The sequence below is a fragment of the Lagopus leucura genome, unplaced genomic scaffold, assembly GCF_019238085.1.
Source record: "Lagopus leucura isolate 7727_CA_CO unplaced genomic scaffold, USGS_WTPT01 Super-Scaffold_100001, whole genome shotgun sequence".
Classification (NCBI taxonomy): domain Eukaryota; kingdom Metazoa; phylum Chordata; class Aves; order Galliformes; family Phasianidae; genus Lagopus; species Lagopus leucura.
This window is the reverse complement of record NW_024962262.1, coordinates 96,243,356-96,266,619: the sequence shown is the minus strand read 5'-3', so window position 1 is coordinate 96,266,619 and position 23,264 is coordinate 96,243,356. Positions and strand designations below refer to the sequence as shown.

Sequence of the window (23,264 nt, the reverse complement as noted above, 5' to 3'; positions counted from 1 at the left end):
TTGTATATTGATATATATATATATATACACATACAGTATTCTGCTCACTTCCCCTGCTGACTCCTAGTTATTTGACTGTTATGAAAACTCAAGATGTTTTGTGTGCAAATCTCAAAACATAAGCTTTAGTAAGTTTGTTCTTTTTTTTTTTTTTTTTTTTTACAGCAGCATAAAAAAGAATTGTTGAGAGCTGCTCTTAACCCTTTTGGAGTCCGAAGTCAAAAGGTAAAATTAAATGTTACTTTTTGGGGGTTTTGATGATGTTGCTAGTGTAACTGTTTGGAAATGCTATTTCTCTATCACATTTGAACTGAGATTTCCCCTAGGAAAAAAGCAGGGGTGCAATAACAAGACTCAAAATATTATTAGATCTCGTTAAGTGCACCAGCATATCTGGGCCTAAATTATGCAGGTAAGTAACAATTGGTAAACTGCAATTATCTGTTTTACTTAATATAAAAACATTGGCGTTGGGAGTCAGTGGGACTTTCAGTAGAGTTTAATATTGCTAAGGATTTAATGATTTTTGTCTCGCTATAACTTGATAGTTTTTATGATATATGAAGTTTTTTCAAATTAAAGTAAGACAAATCCTGTAGCTCTTTTCTCAGGCAAGAATCCCTCAATGGGAGTTTTGCCTGACTGAGAACTGAATGAGGTCTAAATAATTAGCAATTAAAATATTCAGTTATTGTGCTACTGTATATAACAAAGCACTGGAGGTATTAAAAATTGCTAATCTCCTCCTTATTAAAATGTTAACTGCTAAGCATAATACAGCTTTGCATTTTCTATCATTTGTTCATGCAGTTCATTAGTAGAGGTGAAATGTTTGTGACAAATACTCATTTGAACTTTTAAGGGATTGACTTTGTTGAGCAGAAGTGTGTATTGAAGCCGTGATTTTCAGTCAAACACTAAATAATGTACAGAGTAACTTTGCGTGGAACTTCTGAATATTTACAGAGCAAACTAGGTGGTAAGCTACTTGTCAGTAGGTGGAACTAAACAGTTTAGGTATTAGTATTTGTTTTCAGCAGCAGCTTCTTGTAGTGAACTCAAAGTACAGATTAAAGATTGTCCATGGAGTATACTGGGCAAGTAATCTGCACTGAGAGGGTTGAGAGACTAGCATGTGAACAATTCAATAATAAGTTAAGAAGGAGAGTTGGTGCATTTGTTCAACCGTGCATCCAGCTCAGTTAAAATTAGCATGTGAACTGTTTATTACTGAGCTAGTCAAAACGAGGATCAGACTGTTCTCTAACCCTGTTACTGCACAAAAGAATAAAAATGTATATCCTGTGTCTTTTGGCACAAAGCAGGTGTAGCAAGATGTGATGGAGAGTGAGAAAGGAGTGGTGAGAGAAGGTGATAAGTAGTCAATGAAAAAGTGAATATAGTATTACAGGAATAATTTGGTGATGGGTGAATTCCCCAAGGGAGGACAATCCCCTGAATACTCTTCCTCTCATAGCCTCTCCCTGGAGTAGATTTTGTTACCTCTTACGCCTAAAGATTTCTTCTAATCTTTCTGAAGAGCCATTCTGGGCATGGGCATTTAATTGTTCCATGTAATGCTGTTGACAATTCAGGCCGTGACTCTGCAAGGATTTACACATGTATTTCACTTACAGCATTATGAGTAATCTTATTGAAGTAGATGAGATTAATTGCAGGACATAAAGCTAAGTATGTATATTAGTCATAGCAGTAAAAGAGGTGTAGTTTTATGTATTAGTTTGTGTTGAGTGTGGAAAAGTTGTTAAAGATATATAAAAACATATTGGATTTTCTACCATTTGTGTGGCAGTTAAAGACAAAGTAGATTGTAACGAACTAAGCTTTTCTGCTTGTTCACAAAATCCACAATTTTGTCAGGTTCTCAGCTGTAAAGTGTGAAAAAGAATAGGCTGCTTTCATTTTCCTTTTTACATGCACAGTTAAACCTCCATCTAGAATGAGATGATCTTACAATTTATTATGGAGGAGTGAAGAGGAGAGAAATCAAACAGGAAGATGTGTGCTTCTGTGGACTCTTGTTTATAATTTCATCAGATTGGTACGCACCTCAGACATTTTACTTAGTGATAAGATATGCAAATTATTCTGGAGCCAGCAGCAATACTTTCACCTGAATGTCGAAACTGACAGGGATTTTTTAAATCAAACTTCAACAACAACTTGTATATTAAAGCAACTCTTCTGAAGATATAACCGAGTGCAGGTCAGTAAGTGCAGAATTGTTTTCATACTTTACTTCATACTGTTGATTTCCTTCCCTTCTGGAGTAAGAGAGTTGCAGGTTTACCTGTAAGTGTGGGATGTAACTACGGGCAACAGTGCAGAGGAGCTATAAATCTATGTGAAAGTATGCACTACAAACAGGAATGCATAGTGAAAGTGAGGAGACTTAAAAATGAGATTTACCAGAGGTAATATTTCCTGGTTTTCCAGATGCCTGTATCACACCTTCCATACCTTCGTTTTGTCTGTTTCTTCTCTCTTTGATTTTAGTTTTATTGCATCTTCAGTTTTGTGTTCTTAATTCAGAATGTGACAGTAGAAGCCTGTGGATACAGTGAGAAGTTTGGGTGATAGCTGTTCCTTGGGGCTGAGGGCTGAAGTTGCTTAAAGCCATAGGTGTTAGCTGGGATTTTGTTTTTGAGCTTGCGTATAATCATAGGAGGAAGGGTACCACTGAAAATACGGCTTGGGATTTAAATGTTAATTGTGTTTATTTTTGGAGTCTTAGTTCAAGTCAAAGTCCATAGCTTATGATGAGATAATAGCTGAATCCTGTGCGTTTTCCTCAGCCTTAGTTCCTCTTATTCCTCCTGTGAATGTCTGCACATAAATGCATCTGAGCTCTTCCATCTGAAGTTTGCCAAGGGCTTTTACTTAGAGCTTGTTTTCTTCTTTTTGTTGAACTAATGATGTATATTTATTAACCAGAAAGATATCTGGGCTGTAAACACTTAACAGGAATGCAGAAGTTTTTGTCCTTCGTTACAGTTTGAGTGTATGTGGTTGCATGTGAGAGAAAGAGAGGTGACTGCTGAGATTATGAAAGATTACAATTTGCTTTTGATGACGTGCCTAATTGAGTTTGTTTGGCTACTGTGCCTGACTAAATCCTCATGTATTTCCCACTCTGGTCTGCATCGGCGAGGCCTCAGCTCACTATGGTGTTATGAGCACCACTGTATAAGATGGACATAAAAGTACAAGGGATTCCCTAGGGAGGGTCTGAGGATGGTGAAGGGTCTGGGGGACAAGAGGTGTGAGGAGTGTCTGATGTCCTGTGGTGTGCTCAGCCCAGAGCAGAGGAGCTGAGGGGAGGCCTGATGGCGGCTGCAGCTCCTCACAGGGAGCAGCACTGAGCTCTGCTCTGTGTGACAGCGACTGGGCCTGAGGGAACGGCATGGAGCTGTCAGGGGAAGGGAGCTGGGGGTGGGGGACAGGGGCTGCGCCACAGGGCGCTGGGCATGGAACAGCCTGCCCAGGGCTGTGGGCGCAGTCCCAAGTGCCGGAGTTCAAGGAGTGTTTGGACACTGCTCTCAGACATGGAGTTTGGATTTGGGCTGGTGCTGAGCAGGGCCAGGAGTTGGATTAGGTGATCCTTGTGTGTCTCTTCCAATTCAAGATTTTCCATGATTCAGTGATGGTGAAAATGTCTTGTCAGTCGCTGTGATTGGCACCAGCCACTTACAGGTGAGATTTAGCTTTCTTCATTGAAATACTATCAACATTCTTGTTTTAGTACAAGATAAAAGGAAGGATTTACATATGTGTTTGTGATTAGGGAGATGAGCTGTCCATGCGGTGTAAGCACCATAACATATCCTTGGAGAACTGATTCCCATAGGTCATGGGGTCCCCAGAAGTACTCCCTGTGGAAAAGGACTTTCCAAATTCTCAAGACTTCCTACTTATGCAGATTTAGGCCACTATTTTGTTTATAACATCTAGCACTAGGACCTACATTGATGTTGTGGATACTTAATTCTTACTGACTTGAGCAGAGGCACTTGAAAGTAATTAAAGTGAATGAAAAATCCATACACAGAGCAAAGCCTTTCAGGGGGAAAGTGAGTTTATTGAAAGAAAGATTTTGTTTTTTTTTTTTTTTAAATACTTTCTTTCAAGGTCTTAAATAAGCAGTAAATGCTCTTGTTGGAAATGAAAACTGAAGCTCAAACTTTGATTTTTGTTTTCTGCCATGGCTGAAGAGATTTTGCTGTTGATAGATAGAAAAGGCTGAATTTGGTTTCCAAAAGCTGATAACATGAGGTAATGTATTACTGTGAAATGCTGAGTGAGGTACCAGTCAGTGAAATACAGTGGGTATTATGATATGTTCACCTTTGATGGATTGCTTGAGAAGAATTTGTAAGATATAGCAGAATTCTGAAAGAATTTCTGGAGGGCTGCAAGGGAGAGGAATGGAGGGGGAACAGCTGTGATGATTCTGATTTATTTTTTTTTTCCCCCTGATTGGCTACAGGGATTCTGATGGTTTAGTCTTTCAACTAGATGGATGCCCTTTAACCATCTGATCCAGTATTAATACCATGACTGCTTTTAACAACACTGATACTTGCCAGTTGCCATTAAAGTTGTTTACTTCATGCTGTATAGAAAATAATTGCCTATAGCTGATACCAATAACCTTATTAGCCTTACCAAAAATTATGTGTGCATACTTGATAAACAGTGGTATTTGTCATGTTCATTCAACATCAAGCTAAACAGAAGATTTTTCCTCTTGCAAGTTTCTTCCTTAAATGTGAAGTCCAGGAGGGGGAATTCATCTAGTTTCTTATGTTGGCATTAGAGTAGCTGTTGTATTTTCTTTCCTGTGCTGAGTTTGATTCCAGGGATCCAACAGCATTCCAGAAGGAGAGAAGAGAGCAGCATCACAGACTGCACTGCTGCTGCTCTACCTGCCATGAATAATAGCCCACTGAGCTAGTTAATCGTTACACTAGCTTTCCTGTTCCTTCATAGCTGATTGCTGCCCAGAGGACGTGGGTTTCAACAGTCCTGCTGTCAACACAGTTCAGTAGTGTGTGTGTGTATTTGTTTACCTGCATGTATATGCACTATGTTTCACAGCAGATATTGTGGTAAAATTAACAATGCAAGGTCAGCGTGTATATTATTCTATAAAAAAATAATAGGAGAGAATGTTTTATTTTGGATACATTGATACATTTTGCAATGTATCTAATTGGCATACTAACAGAACATGTCCTCATTTAGTGCTATATATGAGTGAAAAATTGCAGGGTGTTAAAACTTTTGTTCTTCAGTGATTTGGGTTGATGAGAGATGAATTGTAAAAGCAAGTGAGTGGTAAATCTATCTGGTGGTACCTCTTGAATTTCCTCTTCAAAATGTTACTGTCTCACAAAGTTCCATAGGTATATCTTTCACTAAGTAGTACGCTGTAATCCTTTTTAATCTTCTTCCCTTCTTTGCCTTTCTTTTTCATCCTCCCTTTCACTCTCTCCTCTGTCTCAGCATCTCCTTTTTGTCCCTACCCCTTCTTTCTATAAATAGACATATGTTTGTGAGAGCTGATTCGAATGTTTGTATGGTGACTCTATGGTGGGGCCACTGAACAACTTTCTTGTGTGCCTTGTTCAAGTTTGCAAACTGTCTAGAGGAGACTATGCAAGCTAGGCAATACTATCAATAGCAGAGCAGCAGCATTACTGAGTAGTTCAGTATTATCAGCAGTATGAACCAAACCCCTCTTCTTCTTTGGGGGTCGGCCTCTTCTCTCGTGTCATCAGTGATAGGACCAGGGGGAATGGTTTCAAGCTACGGCAGAGGAGATTCAGGCTGGACATGAGGAAGTATTACTTTTCAGAAAGGGTGGTCAGGCACTGGAATGGACTGCCCAGGGAGGTGGTGGAATCACCGACCCTGGGGGTGTTCAAGGAAAGGCTGGATGTTGTGTTGAGGCACATGGTTTAGTAGGAGCTATTGGGAATAGGTGAACGGTTGGACTGGGTGATCTTTTAGGTCTTTTCCAACCTTAGTGATTCTATGATTCTATGATTCCTTTACCAGCAAATTAAATGGCAGACAACAAAATGAGACAGCAAGACATGAACATAGTGTGAGCTGGACCACTTACATGGCAGCAGCAAGCACATCTTACTGCCAAATAGATGATAACAGACAATTCTGACTCTGAAAAACAGCTCTGAGCCCATTCCCACTGGTGGTTTTCAGTCAAACCTGTATCGTTCTTATTAATATTAATAGGATTTTGGGGATCATACAGGTCCCTTTGTCTTCAGAAGGCTTGTCTTCAGGATGGCAGAAAGAATTTACACAGATAGGCATTGTGTCTTTTGAGAGACAAGAAGGTGGAACTTGTGGTTTTTTTTCTGCAAGAAATCAATATTGAAGAAAACAATCAGAAACATTGCTACTCATGGAACACTTTCAACTCATTGGGAATATTCATTTGACTTTTTAGTAATCTGAATTGTGGTCATTTGCAGAATGGACCAAAAACATTTTCTGTCCTCCAAATTAAAATGCTTACAGTGATGTTTATAGGCATATGCAGATGTTCTTTATGAGATGGCATTGTCCCAAGATTTCAGTACCCATTTATAAGAGATTTCTTGTTAGTTATGTTCTAATGATTTGATTGGTAGGTGGTTAAAACGCAGTCTTTGAATCTTGAGTGCTTGCCTGGCATGTGAACTAAAAGTGAGTCATTTCAGTATGTACCTTAAATATATACCTGGAGATTCTGGAGGCTGCCAAACTCAACCAGGAACAGAGAAACTCATTTATATCACTGGCCTTCAAGGGAGAGTGTCTTCATTTCTGTTGGGACAGAGGACCAGAGATTCTTGAAATCATCTGGGGATGACTGAGTCTTTGTAGATCTTGGGGGGAGGGGGATGACATGACCCACCATGTAAGTAATCTCATCTCCCTCCATGGTTCTTCAGGAAAGTGTGTGGAGCTTTATCCAGCCAGGTGTTTGGGAAAGGGAGCTGCACAGGTTTTTGTAATAATGCACACATCCATCTTTCTCTGGATATCTGCTTCCTATGGTTTGGAGATCTCCCTGTTGAGTTTTGAGGCAACAGATACACTTGTATGTACACTGAACGTTAATGGCTTGCAGGTAATCCTTTTGTCTCTAATTCTAGGACTTTAGTGTAAAGTAGGCTCACTTACCCAGACTTTGTTTATTACACTAACTGAAACTCAGTGGTAGGTGAGAAGCAACATGAACTTGAACATGAATGCTTTCATGGCATTGACAACTTGCATTAAATACATTTGTGCTCTCTGACTAATTTTTTTCATAGCACATGCTTGAAATCTAATTGCTTAAATTTTCCATATCCTTAGTTCTGTTGTTTTTTTTAACTCATGAAGTTAATCTACCTGCTAGATTTTATACTTACAGTAAAATGACCCTTCCTACTTTTGTTCCTTTCTTTGATAGAAACCCTCAGTTCTCTGAAAAATGTGTGCATGTAAATAGTTTTCATCTCATAGTGCAGCCTATGTTTATCTGAATATCTGTCTTAAATGGCAAAGAGAAGAATATACTGTCATTTGAAAGCAGATATCTTTGCTTTTCTGATATGTAGCTATTACTTTTGCAGCGTGGTTAGGCTTGTGTTTAAATGTTTATATCACATTTTTTCTGGAACACATTGAGAGGGAAAGACCTCAGTTAAAAGATCTCATTTTTTTTTTTTTTTTTTTCTGTTAAAATCCTTATTCTGAATGTTGAGTAACATCAGTGCTGAGGTTATATTTTGGCCCACTGTAGAATTAATACATGTAAGCCTTAACAAAGAGACCTGAACTTAGGTTTTGAAATCTCTGCACTCAGCATGTTGATCTGGATTTAGCTTCCTGAATCAGAATTTTGCCTTTGGATAAAATCATACTTCAGTTACTAATACTGTGACATTCAAATAATTGGGTGTTTTTTAAAATCAAGGGATGTGATTTAGCTGAAGGTTTCCCCCCCCCCCCCCTTTTTTTTTTTTTTAATGATTTTCTAGCTGGAGATTTTTTTTTCCTGAAGTCTTGCCAGTGGCAAAAATAAGGAGGGAATGTGTGGACTCGTGCAGAGTGCTCACTAGGCCAAAAAGAAAAAACCAAAAACCGAGAAAGAGCAACTCCCCTAAGCTATGTCTCAGTAAACTTCACATTTCTCTGATATGAACAGAATGCAAGATTTGCTTCTTACTGCTTTGGAGAAAAATCAAAAGAACTAACCTTTCCATTTACAGAACAATTTCTGTGTGTTCTAGCTCTGTTTCTCACTGGAAATCAAACTGCTTTTTTAAAATTTTTTTTAGACATTTCTCCTGCATGGTTAGTCCTTCATGTACACACAAAAAAGCACACAAATTCATTAATCCTAGGGAATTGAAGACTTAGGAAGGTGCAGTTTTCGTAGGTTGTTATAAATATGTATAAAAAAAACTTCCCATCACATGAATTTCCCAAGGGATAGTACATGAAATCACAAAGGAAAATGCTACAGCAAAAAGTAATGAAGTAAACTAAAATCTGGATTATCCTTGTAGGAAGTTACAGGCTCAAGTATCAGCATGACACAGAAATGAAAAATGGAGCAGCAGGAGCCTAGCAGTGTTTGGATCTGAAGTTTTGTTTTTGATGTTCTTCTAGCATGAAGTTGTGGCACGATGTTGGCGCAGTCTCCTGTTGTCTCTTGAATCTTTATAGTTCTGGAAAATACCTGCTTGTTAACTACAAGTGAGATGAGAGGTCTTCATTGTTTTGCATAACTTCCTTCAAAGCGTTATTTGTTAATGCAGCTTTAGATGCGCTAGACAAATGTGATCACTCCTGGGGATGATCTCTTCAAACTGGGAACAAGTGCTTTTCTTTTATTTAACATTTTTAGCTAAGAGGAGGGGCTTAGGAAATGTCTGTTTTTTTTTTTTCTCCCCATCTAATATACTGCATACACCAAAATACCAGATGGTAGAACTTTCTCCTAACACAACTGCTATTGTTTTGAGACTGTTCTACTTGCACCGAATCTGTGTTGAAACAGGTGCCTCACTTGCTTGGCTCTCCTGGAGCACTTTCATGCACTAAAGCACTGCACACACAGTGCACAGTGGCACTATTAACAGTGTAGAATGAGGCTGGGAGAAAAACTCATATAGGGGCTGCACACCTAGGTGCACTTAGTAAACAGAGACAGTTATCCTCATTAAACATAATTAAACCTAATATTGACTGTAAACTGTTACTTACCTTAAACTTCTCTGCAGACATTGTGGAAAAGGGATTAACTTAGCAGATAGGTACGCTAATTACTACCTTCTTCACATTAAAGTTACCATCAGGAAGGCCTGTATTCATAAATAAAACATAGTAGGGGATGAGAGACTGAGAAATATGTAAATTCATTTGCAGAAAAAAGACCAAATTAAAAAAAGAAAGTTGAGTGATGCTACTGGAAGCAAAATGGCACTCTAGCTAATTACCATGAAAAGTATGATAAATCATGGACGTGTATCCTTGACTTCTGACTGATAGAGCCTGCAGAGTGCAATCTCTCATGCGTAGCTGCCTCTGACTGATTTAAACCCATACCACTATCAAGTTTGATGGGAAAGCACAAAAGTGTGTTATTTTATTTCCTTGGGTATTGTTGCTACCTCTTTTTCCTAGAAATGACTTGCAATTATTGTGAAAATACAGTCTGATTTCTTGTCTGCAGAATTGTTGTTTGATGCAATTGACAAACAAAGGCTCTGAAGATGGTCGAGTTATGTTTTAATAGCTATATTTTCAAATGCAATTGATCTGGTATATTGAGACAATTAGAGAAATAAAATAAAATGTCAAGGGAGGGGCTGCCTCTGCTTTGGCATATTTATTCTCAGGAAAGAGATCATGTGTCTTACAGCCTAGATAAAGAGTTAGAAACAATTTTATTTATGAATTTGTTTATTTTTCTGTAGAATTTTAAATGAGTCACACCACTTCATGCTTTTGATCTTTCTTTCCAAATTTCATTGTCTTCTGCACTTTTCAACCCTGCAAATGGCTGAACGCATTTATCTGGGATTATACAGAATGAGAGAGGCTTCCAGGATGTGGCCATACGATGTGCTGTCATGTCACTGCTGCTACTGTCTAATCCCGTAAACACTTTGTTTGAATACATAATTACATGATTGCTATTGGTGGGGTATCTTCTATTTTCCTACTATATCTGTCCAGAATACTTTCTGCTCAGGTTGTTTCAGAATAAAAGTCTGTTCTGCTGGGTTAGTTCATGACAGAATAATGGGAGTACAGACCTAACTTTATGAGCCAATGCCTAAGCCCTGTGTACAGGGGGAACTTAAGAATGCCAATGTTTTAGACTCAAAGTGGGAATTTGTCATTACACTAGTATTCCTAAGTGGATATTTTAACACAAAATTATTATTGGCATCTATTATCCTTTAGCTTTTTATGAACTTGCATCACTGGGCACACCAGAGAAGAAATCTAATATCTGTGATGTTTGTAGCTTTACTGAAAGAAGTGAGATAAGTTAATTTACTAGCTGAAGATCTGTAGCTACTACACAGTGAGTACCTTATTTTAGTTGGTTTTACTTTTTCTTTGTTTCCTTTTCTCTTTTTGGTTTCTTCTAGAAAGATTTATTCCCTGTAATATTAATGAGCTGTGCATGTAGGAATGTGTGCTTTCCGAATACTGGTATTATGCTTCAAGAAACAATACTGAGTAATTAACAATATTTTCTTGCTCTGGTAACCCTTATTCTTCCTCTATAGCTCTAGATAGCCAGCTGTAGCATGTGCTGATGGTATCTTATCCTTTCGGCAGTTTCACTGAGTTTTGACAGAATAGGTTTCAAAAACGTATCAGAATTTCATCTTAGGGCTGTGGATTTATGTAGCCGCACTCTGTAGTGATGTGTACAGATGTAAGTTTGTCATGACAGACAGTAAATACAAGGAGTACCCTGTGAGCAGTAGTGTCAAATCATTACCACATAGAAAAATCAAAGGCTAAAAGAAGAACAATTTGCTAGAGAGAACAGAAGTTTTAGAGGCTGGGTTGTTTCAGCTCAAGGAATATCTGCATCTCTTATTCAAAACTATGGGAATGCATGAAGCTTTCACCTGGGATTTGCTTTTGAGGAGCCATTTTCTGTCTGCTTCATTGGGAAGATTCAGAACAATTCTGTGATGAGTTGTTGCTTATTTTTTTTTCCTATTTCCCTTCCACATCTTTTCAAAGGGAGAAAAGAGGACTCAGTGGAGAGGAAAAAAGGAAACAGACTTGAGATGTGAAAGTTACAAGGCTACTTAGTCTGCATATGTCTTTTCATTATCAGGTTTCCTGGCCAGATTTCTCCAGACTTATTTTGATCTCAGGGGGAAATCTTGGTCCCACTGCATCTGTACCAGTGGACGGTCCAAATGCTGAGTGAGGATTTTACTATTTGGCCTGTTAGTAACAGCCGCATGCTTTTTATAAATGGAAATAAAAATTGGGTTTATCAGCTTTCTGGAGAAACATTCAAAACTAATATTTTTAATAAATAACCAAGATTAGAAAAGTTTCATTAGCATAAGAAATAAGAATATAAATGCCAACCATGCTTTTGGGATGGAAAGAAACTATTCTACTTATTATCTTACCACCCTAAAACAAAATTGGATTAATTCCTCTCTTCTGCACATACAGCTGATGTCCACTGGACAATTTACATTCACTGGACACAATAATAATTGATCTCTTTGATCTCTTGTCCAGCTCATTCCCTTCGGTCTTTTTAATTGTGCGCTTGATGATTCTAGCAAAACAATTATCTAAGTAATAATATGCTTGAATCCCAGTCATCTGCAAAGCATAGGCCAAATTCTTTGAATCCATACTTGAGCAAAATTTCCACTGAAGTCAAAATTAGAAGCTTTGTTTCTTTGCAGATTTTTTTTTTTCCATAGAAATTCCCTACTTACATTTTTCCACTGTGGTAAGGATGACTAAACACATTTGTAGATGGTTGTAAAAGTTGGATACAGATAATCCATTTTAAAAAGGCAGATATCTTTGAGGTTTTTTATTCTAGGGAAGGACGCATCTCATTTAAGCAATAATATTTCTTAAATAATAGCCAAATGAAGTATTTCAAGATCTGAATTTCCATTTTCCTCACAGCTGGGTCCCAGGACAGACTCAAGGCAAAATGACGGAGCGTAGACGTATCTCTGTCAAGTATAATATGCAGAGATTGGGGGTCAGACTTTTAAAGATGGATAGTATTCTTCGTGTGAGTTTAAGACGTATTCTTAATCAACCAGTTTAATTTTATTTGAATTAAGCAGAGTGTGTCTGTTTAAAATTCTCTTGCATTTTCTACTGGATACGTAATACGTTTTGAACCTTTCTATCATGTGGATCATATCTGCCACAAAAGATATCTCAGAAAGAAGTCACTACTGGAGAAAGTCCATCACTACTTTTCTTCATCCAAAGTTGTTCCCTATGGAATGCTCTCAGGAATGATAGTAACAGAGCTTCCATCATTTCCTTCGTTTGTAATATCAGAACTCATGGCAAGTGTGCTAGGCTGTATCACAGAGGGATTCTTAAAGATTCTGAGCACATTTTACTGGTATCTGGGCATCTTCCCTGTGTGTAAACAGGCACCTTGAGGGAAATTCAGCTGTTGTGTGACTCCTTAATTATCAGTTGCAGATTTTGCTCCTCCGTGGGTCAGTTCAGCAAGTTTCTGAAAGAAATTCCTTGTTGACCTAGGGCCTAAGAATGAGAGAAGAGAGACTGCTACTGTTTTTTCCATTACTAGCAAGGGGGAAAAAAAAATGGTTCCTTCTCATCAAGCTGTTTTAATGAGAGCTAGAGGGAGTCATGCTATGAGTATGGGTGGGGGAAAGATTGTAAGAGAGAGCTGAAAACTATCATTTTGGAATGGATGAAGAAAGAAGCTTGCAGAAACTCCTCCAAATGAGGAGAAAATTTCATTGTTATTATAAGTACATTCAGCTACTGGGCTGTTGGCATGTTAAGTACCACTATGTATTGAGCAGAGAAATTTGAAGTCAGTCCTTTAAAAGCCTTATAAAGCAGTGTGTCCTCTGCTGCTTCTGTTTCTTATTCATCCCCTTTCATTTTCCTGTTTACTGTTATCCTTCTCCCATACACTGTCTTCTATGTTTCCTTCTCTAATTGTTTTTATCATTTCTTTGTTTCATATTTCTCAGTAATTTTCTTTAGTGGCTAAATCCCCAAATTTCTTGGTTTGTCCTTACTCAAGCAAAACTCCTGTTGAGCTCGGCCAAGCCAAGGGCTTATCTTCCCATGGTTTAGCTTTTGCTTGATAGCAGGTAATTATATTATATCCATTGCAAACTCTTTGTATTTTGAGACACACGCTTCAGCCAGTAAAAGGCTATTTCATGTACATTTACTTCTAGAAATGTCACTGAATCACAGATTAGAATCTTTTACCTCTTTAAAGACAAAGATGGGAGTTCGCTTGTTTAATGTTCAGTAGGATCTCAGTGTTGAGTGTCCAGGGAGTATGAAGTGCTTAAAGCAAATAACTTAGGAACTGAGGAGATAATTATATGTGAGAGGGAATATGGAAAGGAAAGAATGCAAATGCAAACAGGCCAAGACTGACTGAGTGCCACTGAATAATTCCTCATTTGTCCCCTCTGAAAAACACAGATAGTAACCTTCAATAACCTATTTGCATTAGGGAACATTTGGATGTATCTAAAATATTGAGGCAGTTGATGATTACTTTTAGCAGATGTTTGTCTGAGCCTACCCTCGGTCTTCAAGATGTCAACTTACGCTCTTTTGTTTTGAGTAGGAAATAGTGTTTCATCAGTGTAGTGTGGGTTTTATTTGGGCGTACAGATATTCCTGTAAAGGTTATTTTTGTAGTGCAATGGAGTAGATATGGATTTCATACAAAGCATATGAACTGTGAGCATCAGGCTGTTGTAAAAGAGTAGTCAAAACCAAAGTGGTGTTGTCCATAATGAGTCTGATGCACTGTTTATCCCTTTCCTGAAGCTAAAAATGGTCACTCCATCAGGAGATTGTGAAGTGGGCCATGTTGGTGTGTGAGGCAAAATTCTCAGTGTGATGTCAGAAGTCCACCTATTCCAACTGACTATAGAAATGTATCTGGTTAGCTCTACAGCTAACCAGACAAAAGTGCCCACAGTGAAACTCAAGCAGTGAACAAAAGTGCTAATATGGAAATATTAAGATAATATTTTGAATTCTGTCACTATCTCTTTTGGAAAGGTTACTGCCTTTCTCTACACACTGTGGTGGAGAATAGTACTACTGTAGAACTCCTTTGGAATTGTTAAAGTAAAAACATAGATACACATGGTTGGACTTGATGTCTGTTAAGGTCTTTTCCAGCCTAAATGATCTTATGATTGTATGACTTAAATTTGCAGGTATAATCTAATATTAGAGTTTGTATTTCTGGTATGCTATTAATCCGTAGTAGAATGCTTCACTGCTGGCAATAGGACTGAGAATTCTCAATGAAATGGGTTTTTGTCTTGCCCACTGTGCCATCTTCATGTTAGATCATTGCATTTTTTGATGCAGTAGCTTGTGGCATTTTGTGGATATAGTATAGCTACCAGGTGCTTTGGGGTTAACGACTTGAAGTATTTTAATCAGATAGGAAAAATGAGAAATATTATGTTCTATGTTTGGAATGACTACCAGTGGACTTGAATGAAAATAGATGCTAGTAGCTATATAGCCATCAGAGTGAGCTTGGAGTGCCAACTGACTCTCTCTCACTTTCTGTGGTGAACGGTGACTCTAAACAAGAAGTGTTTCCACCCCTGCCTTGAGGTTATGAGATCTGGATATCTAGTAATTAATGCCACTGTATTTTTTTTTTTTTTTCTAACTGTTACAGAAATACAAAATCAGATGCTCAGATGGCTTCCGTTGGCTTAGCTCCACTGAAGGCAACAAAATGTGATGCCAACTTGTACCAGCTGAGGATCTGGCCCACAGTTAAAAGATAAAAAAGGGGCAGGCTGCCAATATGGCAGGGAACATATTGAGATTTATGGTAGTGACTTAATCAGTAAAAAGTTCTGCTGGAAGTGATTATCTCTCTCTGCACATTCACATTAGTCACTTGAGCTGGAGACATTCAAAGCTGGAGCACTACCTGCATTGTCACGTTCCCTCTTTGCACCCTCTCCCACACTCTGTGCTGTGGAACACTGAGAGCATCCCACCTCATCCTCTGTGTTCTGGTTGGCTCTCTCTTCACCGCTCTACCACAAACTATTGATGTCTGGGGAAAAAAAAATACTCATTTGGGCCCGGCAGTTTCCTCACTTGGTCCTATCTGCAGCGTAGGTTAATCTGGGGATCTCTGTGACTTGTAAAATGAAGTTGAGGAAAAAGCTCTCTTCTGCTTTGAAGTGTTTGTCTATGCAACTAACTGATCAATGACTTGGGATCTGACCTACAACGTGTATGTCCAGCTGCTTTTCTGTGACACCCTATTTAAAGTGTCACATTATTTAAGAAGGATAAACTTTCAGGAGTAGAATTATTTAAATATCTAAAGCCTACAAAGTATGTTGAGTTTTAAATGTAATAAATTTGCTTTTCTGTGCTTTAAAAAAAATTAAAAAAAAAAAAAATAAACTAATCATTAGAACATCTCCAGATGTAAAGCTCAGCTGCAATTTTTAAGAAGCTTCAAAGGAAGCTTTGAATGACAGCCAGTCTTTTACCAGGGTATATTTTTCTGCACTTTAAAGTAAGAGTGAGTCTTCTGTGGCATCTGTATCATGTAGGTGCTGAAAATAATGGTGGGGAGGCAGGACACAATGTTCCTCTCTTTTTGTCTTTGTTCCTAATTATTGTGTATTTCAAGGAATGCAGTACTTTAAGTGAAAAATTGTTGTCTGCGTTACAGAGTAATATGGAGCTCTGTCCGTTTCTTACCAAGGTCAGTAAAAAGATTCCTGTTGCAAATTTAAACTAAAAGCAGGTAGTGTCTTCAAATTCAGCATACTGCAAGTATGATAATTGTAGCTGATTCACTTAAACAGTACATGGAAACACTTAAGCATAATGCTAAGTGCTTATAAGAAAGGTATGACTTGTATTAACACATGGCAATAAACCTTTCAAGCAATACTTATTCTTATATTCTCAGTATTTTTCAGATCTTCCAAAGCACTTTAAAAGTTTCCAAATGGAAATATATTTTTCTAAAGAACCTTAGAGTTGTTATACAAAGTATCATTATCCCCATGTGATAGATGGGGAAACTGAAACACAGAACGTTAAGTAACTTGCTCAAGGTTGTAGAATAATTCATTGCCAAGCTGGGGATAGATTGTTTTGTGACATTGAGTGTTCCCTGCACTATTCTGTGGCTTCTTGGTGTTTTTAAAAAAAAAAAAAAAAAAAGCTACCATGCTTTTATGATAAAATTTAAAAAAGCAGCTGAACTAGTTGTCTCATCTTTGCAAGTCTCTTGAAAAAGCACTGAGATAGTTGAACGTCTCTATTTGCTGACATGACCCTGTATAAGAAAACCGTGTCTTTACACACACACAAACACATACAGGAGAAGACCAGATGCCATCTTGGACTTGCCTGGGACTGCAGTCACAAACAGAGGGCAGATTTGGGCTGAAAAAATACTGAGTTGAAATTCTTATAAATGTACTTTAGCCTTCCAAATACTGTTCCCTGTATCTTGGACCAGAACAGAAGGTTAGTAGGAGATGGATGTCCCTAGTTATAAATAATTGTGACAACAACTAGCAGTACAGTGCACTTGAAAGAACAGCTAAGTCTTGCTGCAAAACGAATCCTAACTACAGAAACGACAGCCTGCAGGAAAGTGATCTTACATTTCTCACTCAGGTATTATTTCTTAAATAATTGCAGTAGGTGTGAGAACACCTAGTTGATAAGAAATCTAAAGTCAGATTATAGCACCTTTGGTGCAGGGTATAAAATCAGTATCTTTTTTAAAATTACAGTAGCATTTACCTTACAGTGGAATGTTGGTATGTTTGTGGTCTGGCCGGCACCAGTAAAGCCTATAGTTAATCCAGTTTCTTATTTTACTGAAGCCACTGCAGGAAAGAATACATTCTCTTTCAGGTCTTTTGAAGCTTAGCTGAGGCTCGGTGCCTTGATGTAATTTTAAGGAAGAAGAGGATAACTTTTTATCCTAAGATTGTTGCCAAAATACTTCTGGTAGTTTCTAGAATCCCTGCTTAGAGTTTAAATATATATATATATTTTTAGATTGATTTTTGTCATTAATCTCCATCGCAGTGAGTACTTTGTCCCTTGACAACCTAAGAAATGTCTTTGTCCACCATTTGGTCAGTGCAGCTGTGGAGATAAATCTGAGCTGCATTTACTTTATGATCCTTCCTAAGTGCTTTCACTGTTGCCACATCAGTGTTGGCCTTAAAGTAGACATTCTCCTGGGCCAAAGACCCAGTTTGCCCTAGCATCTGATGCCCTGTTATTACTTCTGGTGAGGAGTAACGTATGTTGTATTTTTGACAAGGTTACTTGGTCCTTGGAGCTTACATCTGGAATGAATAGGCACTTTCTTTTGAGAGTTTCATTCTTTTTTAAATGGGAGATGGTTTTGTTGTCACTATGTCTTTACCAGAGGTCCGTGTTTATTTGCCATGCAATGTGATGCATTGGGTATTGTCTGTCTGATTGTCTTGTCAATAGGCACTTCATACTTGCACATCTTTAGAACTGGAGGTACGTTAGGGGAATCAAAAAGCTTGCCTCTGTGTGTGTCACCTGCAGATGCTGTATCATTGCAGGCACAGAGAAGGAAAGATTGCACCCTGCACTTAACACAGAGAAAGCTGAAGTAACTTGTGTTACTGTCTCACGATCTTGGAATCACATGAATAAAGCTGAAGTGGCAGTAAGTAAAATATCTTCTTGGAACTTCATTACTGTGTGTGCTTTCTGAAGTCTATGCAGACAAAAGAGATAAGAAGCCTTGCTGCCATTGGCTTTTTTTTTTTTTTTTTTTGCTAAAAGAATTGGTTTACCAAGTCAAGAAGAAAGCAGCTTAAAAGAAGCTGATAAATGAGCTTGTGTTAAACATTTCCATATAGTTTATAGATTATGTTCCCCAGTGTCTTGCCTTTGCTAGGATTGCCTATGGTTTGCCTGATGGGAAATAAACCTGAGACCTGTAGTGTGAAGTGGGCTTCCTGTCAAGAACCTTGTACTCTTACTATTGAGCTCTGACAGTGGATAACCTGTAGCAGTGCTGTCCGCAATAATTATATGCTACCAACAGCTATCTTGAGGATGAGTTTAAAGAAGAGAGCAGTTGCTTTGCCCAGGGAAATTTAGATTAGATGCGAAATTGAATTTTTCATAAGGCCTTGTTTTTACCTAGCTACGAATGTTTCCTTAGCACAAGTGAAAACTTTACACATTTTAGCTCAAACTGTACTCTACTAAGCCTCCTACATTTATACCCATCTTCTTGGCAGTCATCCCAAAATATGTTTGGGTTGAGGCATTACACATTACATTTGGTGAAGCTTTAGCATTCCCTGTTGCTCACATCAATCCTTATTTCTGTTTGCTCTTGTAATTTACAGTTAATGAAAATTCTAAGTTTACCTTTGTTTTTGTTGGCGTCTGTACAAGAGAACTCTTTAGCCTTTTCAGCTTCTCATCCAAATGGAAAGCTGAATTCAAAATGGAAGGTAAAGTCTATCTGAGCAGTTTCATTTTAGACAGAAGCCCTTAGCATGCATGTCAGCAGTGTAACATTTTTGAACAAACAGCAAGAGAGCATTGCTCAAGGCTTGACCTCTTGTGATCGACTTGCTAAGTAGCAGCCAGAAAGCTAGACTAGTAGTTGATCATAACATTAGTGAGCCAGATCCTAATGGCTTTAATCAGTTACTGCTGTCTTCCAATTCAGGGAAGATTCTGCCTGAAATTAACAGGACTTTGCCTGATAACCAACATGGGAACATGGCTAATAAAACCATACAGATGACCTTAACACAGTGCGGGCAGTATTGACTGAACAAACTGGGAGTTATTGCAATCTTTTCTAACAAGCCTAGTACACAATTTGTCTGATTTTGTTAGACTTTCAATTCAGGAAACACATTTTCTACCTATAGCACCACCCACGAATTGAGCTGTGTATTTGCAATATTATCCTGGTAAACAGTGGGCTGTATCTAATGTATCTAATTTCTATACAGTCCCTAAGTCAGATAATTTTTATTAATATTATATCTATGAAGACAACGTATAATTTCGGGCCACAAAAATTCCTGTACTGGTATGAAATTATTTTAAAGTAAACTTTTAAATACTCTTTTTTTTCACTTGTTATTGGTGCCTATTGGTACTTGCTACTGGTACTGTTTTTAAAAAAAAAAAAAAAAAAAATCTTTTCCAGATGAGAAATGCCAATAAACTTGGAAGAAATTGTAAGCTGGAGTTACAATGCAGCTCTGTAAATTTCTGGGAAAAAAAAAACAAGAACTTCACAAAGGCTAATCCTGACCAGGCCTTGCTGTATCTTTACTGCTAGGTACAAGCCATTTTTCTCATGTCATAAAAGTGGCGCTTTATTGGTAAGAGCCTTTATTGTATTCTAAAACTTCGTTTACTGCTTTCTGGTTCTTCTTGTGCTGCCATTGCATGGCTGTGCAGTCTGACACACTGGAGGACCAGGCATGGGAGAAAAGCACTGTTTGCACCTGTTTAAAATCTCCACTGCTTTGTGTGGTTCCTGGGCAACAGACAGGAATCCTGAAAAGCTAGGCTGCACTTACTCAATTGTTGCTGGCAGCTGTGACTTTGAGAGAACACATAGCAGCTCATTAGCAGGTTGCTTGTGTTATGTGACATGCACTGAGCATGGGAAACTCGTAGTTGAGCTTCCTCCCTACGCTGCTTATGAGCAAGACGGGGTTGTCTGGGGTTGCAGACTTGGCTGAGGAAAGCCTCACAGAGCACTAAGGTGAGTTTCTTATTGGTAAGGGTCAAGGAGGTGAGGCAGGTAGAAGTGAATCCATGTTTTGTGATTAGAAAAGAGGAATAACATTGTAGGTTCTCTGTGCCTCTGGATACTAGTTGCCTTTAGCAGTTGTTTTTTGTGTTTTTTTTTTAGAGTGTATTTGCGTTTGTATGATGTAGGTGGTAACATTGAGTGTAATGTATGTGGATGTGTGCGTGCACACATCATGTGGGAATTGCAGTGTGGAAATAGAGGATGACTTCATGAGATAACTGTAAATTTTGTTATGAACTTTGATTTCTGGCTCTTGTTTGCTCTGAAGAACTGGAATTAAATCAGTCTTTGCAACCTTGATCTTGGCCTACTTAGGCAGCATCTTAGCAGCAGATGCGGTCACAGTGCATGTCTGATTGGCAAATTCAGACCATTTCATCTTCATACCTCCTGAGTTTATGCCTCTTGGCTTAAATTAAGTATTTCTGTGCTCTTTTAAAAGGAACTTAGTATGCTATAATTCTGTTTAAACAAACTGTAAAGCTATGGCATTGTTATGATCTGTTGAAGTCCTTACCATGAGTTGGTAGGATGAATACTGGTAGGATTTGGTACCATGAATGGCAGGAACAGACCTGCCTTTGCCATGAGGCAAACATTTACACTCTACACTAGGTTAGCCCAGGAGTGATCTATAGACCAGTCTCCTCTTCATATTTGTATCAGAGATATCCTTTCTGCAGCACTAGAAAATCTCCTTTAGATATGCAATGTAATTATTGACAGCAGAAGTTATGTAGGATGAAGAAAAACAAGAAGGATGTCTGTCTGTGAGGCAAATTAGATACACTTGTGAAATAAGTGTGTGTGAATGCAGAGGTAAGAATATAACCACTTGTGCAAGACATCTATAACCAGCAGATTGTCAGCAACTGGAAAGGTTTAGTCCAGGGCAGCAAGTCTCCTGCTTTGCCTTGCCCACAGCTCCATTGTTTAAGTAACTGCCCTGGCCAGTGCCAAGGACACGTGTTAAGCATGTGCAGCTGTCTGTATGATCAGGAAGAAGAGGTTATGTGGACCTGGTAGATTTGCAGTTGTCATGCTTCAGATACACATACTCTGATACCTGTGTATTGCTGTTGATTTCTGTAGCTGAATAAAATAAAGCAGTAATTGTTAGGTACTAAGAGGACATAACGTTATCACATTTACATGTGATACAGCAAGTAGGAACCAGAGTATGCCATGAACTTGATTTATTTTGTTCTCAAGATCTGGGCTTTTTGTTTCCTCATCTAGAAAATGAGAATAACTGGGGATAGTTGCTGTTTGTATGTCATGTATGAAAGCAGCATACTGTAAGCTTTCTCTTTATTCTTGTCTTGTCTTTATCTGCTACCACTTCCTTTATAGCCTTAAATGTGGGTTATACTCTTATTTCATCACAGAGGGCCTTCAGAATTCAATATCTGAGACTAACCTAAGATATTTGACTATCAAATAGGGGAATAAATGGTGGTATGTCTTTACAACTGTGTGTGTTTTTACTGTCTTTTGTCATGCAGTCTGAAAACTAGACCACTCTAAAGTTGTTAGCAGCTTGCATATTGGCATCACTTTAGTCAGGGTATGGTTTTTATTTGAGGACATTTGAACGCATATGGTATTTATTCCTTAGAAAAACACTTGTGACCCCTTTGGTTGGCCTTGTTTAGTGCCTTCTTGATACCATCTCCTACAGTCTAGCTCCTCCTCTGCAGGTACAGGGAACACAGAAATTTGTCAGATGTCTCTAAATCCTGCTCCACTGTTCCTAAAATTCTCAGAAATTAGTTATGTAGGATTTCTTCTGTTAGCATAGGGCATGCTGTTTGCTGGTAATAACTGCTAAATAGCACACACTAGCCATGAGTTGGATGCTTATGAAACACATGATAATAGGTGTTGTGTTTTACTACTGATTCACTTTATGCAGACCGTGTAATACCAAAACCACCCACTCACAAATAAAATGCAGTAGAGAAATGACATTCAAATGTTAAAGGTATGGCTTAAATTCTCACAACCAAGGACGATAAAGTTGTGAAACTCATTCTGTTTATAAATCATACTGTTTTCTCAGGCATTCCAGCTCATCTAGTCAAAAGGACTCCCAGTCAGAGGATTATGTAAGATTCTACTTGTAGATACAGGAAGGTAGTTGGATATAGTAGCATCGAGTTTTAGTAGAGATGTTTTTGACAAGTCTGTTTTTAATTTCTTACTTGGGATCCCTGTGGTTTAGTTCATGTTATAAATTATTCTCGTGTCTTTAACGTTCTCAGGGGCTGACAGCCTCCAAAATAAAACATCCCCTATTTCAGGGGGGCATTCTTGCTTTGTTGCTGTAGAGTAGTAGATCTGCATTCACATGCCATGCCAGATCTTTCACCAGTTTCTCATGAACAGAATTGCAGCAGGAAGATGTGCTTGTGTGGGAGCTTTGCTGTGCAAGCATAACATGGATTATTCAGAAATATCAGCAAGCCTGTAGGCTTTCTGGTCATAACTCAAAGCTACCAAATATGCCTTGATCAAGATAGTGTGACAGAAGGTAGCTCTGAGGTGGCTGCAGTATTGGCTAGAAAAACTTAAAGGGTTTAGTGACTTTGAAATGGATCATGTCTGAACACATTTTTGGAGGGAGGAGAGAGGGGGAAAAAGAGTTTGTCTTGAGGATTGTAAGAATGTGCAGAGCTTTCACTCTGGAGTCTGCTTTTTTTTTTTTTTTTAACCTTGTTTTGCATGCTGCACCTTCCACGTGTCCAGACAGGGAAATGCAAAGGCTCTTCAGAGGCTGCTGTTCATTCTACTCTGTAAGTTCAACCATCTGAGCAGGTACTGAGTGACACATTTTGTCATACTTGTGGTTTTTAAGATTAGTCAGAGCATAGTAAAAGTCCATTTCAGTGCTTGCTAGCCATCCTTGGCCCCTGCCTTTGGAGTGGCTTGTTGATACATGTCAAATGGAAGATGAGGAAAAGCAGACAGGCAAAAGACAGACGTAGAATTATTTCATATACCTAATATTGACAGATGGTATGTAACATGTAAAACGAAATCAAGTAGAAGCTGAATTTTGCTTCCAAAGTGCGGAGCCCTCCCTTCTCAGGCGCTCAAGTAGCCAGCCTGTTTCATG

General features: G+C 38.3%; 1 long non-coding RNA gene across 2 annotated transcripts in view; it reads left to right on the top strand.

The window, feature by feature from the left end:
* The window catches only part of LOC122177261, a 334,853-nt gene that overhangs the window by 59,570 nt on the left and 252,019 nt on the right, over positions 1 to 23,264 (top strand). For both annotated transcript variants that reach the window (XR_006178024.1, XR_006178025.1), the window contains exon 2: positions 166 to 225. This is a non-coding gene — a long non-coding RNA (uncharacterized LOC122177261). The remainder of the gene's footprint in view (positions 1 to 165; positions 226 to 23,264) is intronic.